We start from the raw sequence: 7,152 nt of genomic DNA on the forward strand, positions 1-7,152 counted from the left end.
GATGTTCCCACGACTTCGTTGCCAGCCATGGTTGAGGCAGCATCCGCAAAGTTGTGAGTAGTCGGTATCTGTTTGGGAAACAGTCTTCTGAGCATTTTCTTAAGTTGGTTATACACCAGCTCCCATAATTCTTTTATTGTTCTACAAGACCACCATGAATGATAAAATGTGCCTGTTTTTTCTTTGCACTTCCAGCATCTTTAGACTGGTCCTGGGTGATATATTGATATATTGCCCAGGCACAGTTCTCTTTTAGCGCACAACCAGCAGTGAATTTTAAGTTTATTTTCCACGGTTGTTCCCACAGGTTCAAATCAACTTTATGACCCACATCTTGTGCCCATTTAATCATAGAAGACTTCACAAATTCTTCTTTCGTTTCCCAATTGAGTAATCTTCTGTAAATTTTAGATTAATTTTTAACTCTAGATCTTAATATTTCTTCTTCTTTGAATTGTGATGGTTTTTATGCAAATCCCAATTTCTTGTCTACTTTAATTTTGAATTGATTTGGTTATAATATAGCCAGTCGAACACATATTCTTTAATCCCTTCAATTTATTTCATTTTTTTTTTTTTTGTTCTTTTGAAAAGTCTAACAATTCATTATAGGCACCCAAATTATACCTCATATTATTTTTTTTCCCTTGTGTCAGCTTCTGTTGGGGATAACCATGTCGGTGTTTTGTTTTCTAATAATTTTTTGTATTTTCCCCATAGCCCTAATAAAGTTTTTTATAATAATATGGTTTCAAAAGCTTTTATGTATTCCAGCTTTGCCATACCAAATACAAGTGTGCAGTATTTGACAACATGCCCCTCCAAGTCTAGCAACTGTGTATTTTCTAGCAGCAGTACCCAATATTGTATCCAGCACAGGCAAGCAGTTTCAAAAGACAATTCTAAGTCTGGGAGTATGAAACCTCCTCTATCTTTTATGTCAGTAAGAATCCTAGGCTTTATCCTAGGCTTCTTCACCGCCAAATAAACTTAGACAGATCTTTTCGCCACTCTTTCAGACATTGTTTGGAAAAGAAATAGCATTTTTGGGAGAGTATTCGTTTTTATTGCCAAGATTCTCCCCAATAATGATAATTGCATTCTGCCCAATATATCTCAATCTTTTTAAACTTCTTTCCACGTCCTTGCATAGTATTTTTGTAGATGTTATTTTTATTTACCAATAGCCACACTCCTAAGTACTTAACTTTTTCTCTATCTTACATCTGGTAATTTCCCCTGATTTGTTTTTGGGTTGATTATCCATGTTCTTAACTAACATTTTGGTTTTATCTTTATTTATTTTGAAGCCCACCAATTTTCCAAATTCGATTATCTCCTTTAACAGCTATAGTACACTTTCTAAGGGTTGTTCCAGAGTTAAGACAATATCATCCATGAAAGCTTTTATTTTGTAGTTTTGTTTGCCCACTCTTATTCCTCTAATTTTATCATTATTCCTTATATTTTGCAATAAAGCTTCTAGGGTGAGAATAATAGTGGAGAGAGTGGGCACCTTTGTCTTGTTCCTTTCATGATACTGCTGAGATTATGTTGTTTACTATAATATTTGCCCATTGTTCCTTATGTAAAGCGTTGATACCTCTTAAGAAGGCATCACCTGGTTCCATTTTTTCAAACACTTCTTTCATAAATAACCAGGAGATGATGTCATGCTTTTTCTGCACTGAGAAAAATCAGGGCAGCCGGTTTTTCACTGTGTACCTTCAGATATTCTATTATGTTGTTAACCTTCCTTACGTTATTTTTCAGTTGCCTATTGGGGAGAAATAGCACTTGATCCATATGGATCAACTCATTCAACACTTTTTAAAGCAATCCCACCCCGCAAATAGCTTTGGAGCCTTCTTGCCTCTAGCCTAGCCCTCACCCCTTTTCCTGTTCTCGCTGGAGTCTTCTTTTGCTCGCCACGCCTGCGGGCTCTCTTCCGGCCAACACTGCCAATGACAGATCTTAAAAACTTGGGGTCGGTGAGATTCGGCAATCGCAGCTCCTTGCGCCTGCTGGACCTCCTGAGCGGAGCGGGTTGTGTCTTGCTCCTCGTGAAGTAGGGTGAAATGTGAGGAGTGTTGCAAGCTGGTGCAGAGGCAGAAGGTCTGGCCAAGATGGTAGAGCACGGCTTCTCTGTCAGGGCTTCTTCCTAACCCAGTGGAACACCAGTATCATACGCCTCTTAGATGGGTTGGACATGCTGAAGAAGGTGCTGGAGGCCCAAAGACCAGGGTGACTTCAAAGCGGAGGACACAGCAGGCAGTTCCCTATCAATGGTGCCAAATCCAAGCAAATGTTAGCTCCAGTCCTGTTAAATCGATCCAGCAATTATGAACGTTAAATAAGGGATTAATTCCTCAGGCAGTATGAAAAGACTTTCTGTGGCTTTTGAATAGATGGGAGCCCCCAACTACTGCCACTGTTGACAGCTTGTTGCCCCTTCACTTTGCTTGAATGGGTTATGTCACAATGGTTCCTTCATCAGGTGTTTGTGAGCATGAAAATGCTGTTGGGAGTTTAAGCAGTGAAGGCTCAGGCATGACAAACTGTTTGAAAGTCTGAACATTTCCTCTTTTTTTATTTAACAAAATTTATATACCACTTTTATAATTTATATACAAATTATTAGGAGAGTAAGTTAAAAATATACTGTAGTTTATTCACTTATAGGCTAGTTTACATACTTTATTCCTTCTTATACTTCTATCCCACCTTTCCTCCACAGAGCATACACACTTCAGCCTCCACCTTCTCCATTTTATCCTGACAGCAATATTGTGAGCTAGGGCCATAGCTCAGTGGCAGAACAACGGCTTAGCATGCAGAAGGCATCAGGCTCAGTCCCCAGCATCTCCTGGTGGGCCTGGGAGTGCTCCCTCTGTGCTTCGGAGGCTTCGCGTTGCTATCGCTGAAGCCAAGGAGCCTGCATTCGCTCCATAGGACGCACACACATTTCCCCTTAATTTTTGGAGGGGAAAAAGTGTGTTCTATAGAGCAAATAATACGGTAACTGTACAGAATAGGCGCCTGAATGTAGAAGCAAATCCAAAGGGGTGGGTGTGTGGAAATAGTAACTGGGATCTGTAAGTCCATGGCGAGACCTTGAAGTGCTTGCCAGTCAACTAATAAAAGAGTTCACTGCTTCCAGGCCCTTCTTCCCAGGGCTCGCCTGGCATTGTCCAAACAATAAAGTCTCTACCCAGAACTTCAGTCCTGCACCAGGAATCCTTGAAGTTCTCTGCTCCAGTCCCTGGTTGCCCTTTTCCAGCTTTCCACCAGCCTGTTTCTCCTCCACCTGTTCTTCCTGCAAACCACATCAGTTAACAAACATGGCTACATATGCTATAATGTTATTGTACTAGTTAAATACATTGTTTAAATTGTTATTAAGGAAGTGATTATTTTTCTCCTTCCAATAAAGTACAGGAGAAAAGTTGTCCAAATATAAACAGTTAACTTATTAAACCTCACAATAATTTCATAATTATCTGTCTATGTATGTGCTTTGGTTTTATTTAGTTTATGGGAAATGTTACTGAATATTGCTGTTGCATTTTTATTGTGCATTGTTCCATTATTGTTTTTTATTGTTTATATTGTTAGACAGTGGGTTTTATTTCAGTTGGGCGGGTGGGGCAGCCAACATGATACCCTGCAGATGATTGTTGGAATAAAGCTCCCATTAGCCCCAGCAGCATGACCAGTGGGCATGCATGATGGGAGTTATAGTGGAACATCATCCAAATGGGCATGAGTGAGAACACAGAGTGAGTTGAACCATTGCAACACCTGTGTGTAGGAACCAGTGGCACGATGTTATCTCAGATAGCCTCTTGCCATTGTTATAGCTTCTCTCAATTCCGGAAGGAATATTGGAAGTCAGCCCATATAAACTGGGCAGAAAGCCTTACCACTGTTTCTTTCAGTGTTACGTACACCAGCATTCATTTCAGAGTGGTCTAAAGGCATGTAATGCTGCCATGTTGTTGTTGTTTTAATTGGGTTTTATTTATTTTTTTATGCTGCAACATTGTTAAAGCTACGTAAGGGTCAGACTCATCATCACTTCAATAGTAGATTGCCTGGGAATTCTCTATAAATGGTTGAGCTTCCTGAAGGAAGAGCGCAGAACACAGCATGTTAAATAAAAGAAGTCACAAGCAACAAACTCTTCTCCCCCCCCCCCGTGTTGTTGATCCCCCCCCCCCGAGTAAATCCCTTCTGGTTGGCATGACTGAATGCAGCTGAATGGGAGCCTATGCAAGGGATAGAGTAGGCGGCCAAATGACTAGTTAAACTGTTAATATTAGCCTTACTCTGTCATTTCAGCTGGGGCTTAAATGCACATGCAAGGAAGTGAGAGGATGCAAAGGTGTGCCAGGTCTGAGTCATACACACATATATCCCTGTCACCCTTAGTGTGTTCATCACCTGCAGTGGGGATGTCAAATTCAGATTCATTAATAAGGCAACAAAATACAGGTTGCAGTCAAACATATAAACAAAGATTATACATAAGAATGATACAAAATAATAAAAATGAAATCTATGCAATAATAAAAAGTACCTAAAAACCAGAACTGACCTCCTTTGAGGTACATGCCAAAGTTTCTCTCTGTCCCCACTGCTATTTGCAGTGTTTATAGAGGCACTTTTCTTAAAACTTTGTGGGAACACTTCAGTAAAAGAGATTAGGGTGAGAAGCGTAGAACACATGAAAATGTTTGTGAATGACACTCTCTTGATGCTCCAGAACCCGCAGGTGGCCTTCCCCTATATATTAGAGCAACTCAATAAATTCCACAAAGTGACATGCTTGCAAAGTAATTCCAGTATTCAGAATCCACCATCCTTTTAGTCAGCCTGAACACAGAGGATCACAATTGGGTTTTCTCTAACTCAGGGTTTCCCTAACTTGAATCTTCAGCTGTTTTTCTTGGACTACAACTCCCATCATCCCTGACTTCTAGTCCGGCCACCCAGAGATGATGGGAGTTATAGTCCAAAAACAGCCAAGGCCCAAGTTAGGGAAACCTTGCTCTAAACCTCCTGCCATAGCCCTAAGAATAGCTCTCACACCTGATATTAAACAGTTCCCTGAAGGAACTACAGAGAACTACCATTTTGCAAGCGGCCAAGGCATGATAATGTTGGTACTAAGCAAGTGAGAGCCCAGGTGACAAATGGCAGCACTAAAGCTCCATTCTTTATTACGCACACCTGTTTTACAGCGCGCGCCCCTGGATCACTTGTGCGGCTTACTTCCTAGTAGCGCTGCATAGGATCAGGCCCTTAATGCTGTAATCTTAAACAAGGGCTCTGCCCAGAGGAGAAACTCCCAGTGCCCTGGACACCAATGAGAGGAAGCAAAGGTAAAGGTAAAGGGGACCCCTGACCATTAGGTCCAGTCGTGACCAACTCTGGGGTTGCGGCGCCCATCTCGCTTTATTGGCCGAGGGAGCTAGGGTACAGCTTCTGGGTCATGTGGCCAGCATGACTAAGCCGCTTCTGGCGAACCAGAGCAATGCACGGAAACGCCGTTTACTTTCCTGCCAGAGCGGTACCTATTTATCTACTTGCACTTTGACGTGCTTTCGAACTGCTAGGTTGGCAGGAGCAGGGACCGAGCAATGAGAGCTCACCCCATCGCGGGGATTCAAACCGCTGACCTTCTGATTGGCAAGTCCTAGGCTCTGTGGTTTAACCCACAGCACCACCCACATCCCTAATGAGAGGAAGCAAAGCATAGCATTAAAGCATAGCATAGCATTCAATCATATATCATTCTCTCATAGCATTCAGTGAGCCCACTAGGTGAAAGGATTCCCTGCGGTTGGAGGATTTCAAGAAAACAGGCAAGACCCAGGCAAAACTTAAAGCAAAGTGGCTAAGAAGCCTGACCTTTATTTGTAAGCAAAACTGCTATAGCAGGGTCCGCACTCCCCTTGCAAAGAGAAGAGTCAAACCCCTCCCAGAAGGTGCTCCTAACTTTTATTAGTTTCCCCATTTCCAGTTCCCCCTCCCACCTTTCATCATCACTACATCATTTCTACATCATCAGAAGAGGAGGTACATGGGCAGAGCCTGGGTGTCAGGTAGCTATCCTTTGCGCCTTTTACCCATCACCTGACACCCGAGAAAAACAAGATAATAAAACTACACTTCCTGACCCAACTGGTCAAGTTGCTCGCTATCTCCGGAGTCAGAATCCATTCCTGGGCTGCAGCTCTTTGTGATCCTGATGGCTACCTGTCTGGCACTTGGGTTAGGTAAATGGCCGTCTAGAGTCTATTTTTCCTTATGCCAAACAGGACTTATGGAGATGGAAAGAACAGATGTTTTTAATGGATTCCTGAGGTTCTGCACAGTGAAAGCTGTCAATGAGAAGGATGCATTCCATTTGGCTGCAGTAACAGAGTTACATACTCTAGGTGGCACTGTTTGATAACATTCATTTGCTGGAGCTCCACAAGTCATTAAATACAGACAATTCTAAACACTCAGTTCTTTCATTGGCTATACTGTATGTAATAGTGCCGTTCTCTAGGTTGTTTTTTGTTTTTTTTTAGCTGTCTTTATGTACAGGGACTGTCCACTTTATTTGGAGGCTTTAGGTAAGTACACACAATATAATCAAGAACAGAAAACTGTACTCCTTGTTTTTTCTGTTGTTCAGATCTGCCCCCAGCCATGGGGGTCTTCTGGAGTTTGGGCATATGCATAATTGCTGGCTAATCTGTCTGCTCTTTCCCCCCAACAGGAATAGCTTTGCAAAAAGAATGTAACAGCTACTTGACTCAAGACATATATGGATTTCCGCTGGAATGTTTGTGGGCCCTTGCAGTCTCATCTCCTGATGCACATTTCCTAGTAGTCTCAATGTCTGCATCTAATGAATAAACTGTGAATCTATTGTCAGTTGCCCTGCCTGGTGTCATTTCTTTCACTGAAAGTGTGAAGTATGTCAGTGTAGTGTATCAGAAGGCTTGTGGAGTCGCCTTTCTGCAATTGTGGTGGTTTTTTCCTCAGGAAAATGTACAGTTTATGATGCACAGGATTCCTTTATAGTAACATTTCATATAAACATACAAGGTCCCCCCCCCCTTCACTGCATTTAGCGCAATGTGAAGCCAGGCTCCA

General features: G+C 42.0%; 1 long non-coding RNA gene across 1 annotated transcript; it reads left to right on the forward strand.

Moving 5' to 3' along the window:
- LOC309334120 lies at positions 1-6,933 on the forward strand. The gene is made up of 2 exons (XR_014152895.1): positions 1-53; positions 6,773-6,933. It is a non-coding gene; the product is annotated as an uncharacterized lncRNA (long non-coding RNA).
- Positions 6,934-7,152: the final 219 nt, after the last annotated feature.

Source organism: Podarcis erhardii, assembly GCF_964252035.2.
Source record: "Podarcis erhardii genome assembly, chromosome: Z".
Taxonomy (NCBI): Eukaryota; Metazoa; Chordata; class Lepidosauria; order Squamata; family Lacertidae; genus Podarcis; species Podarcis erhardii.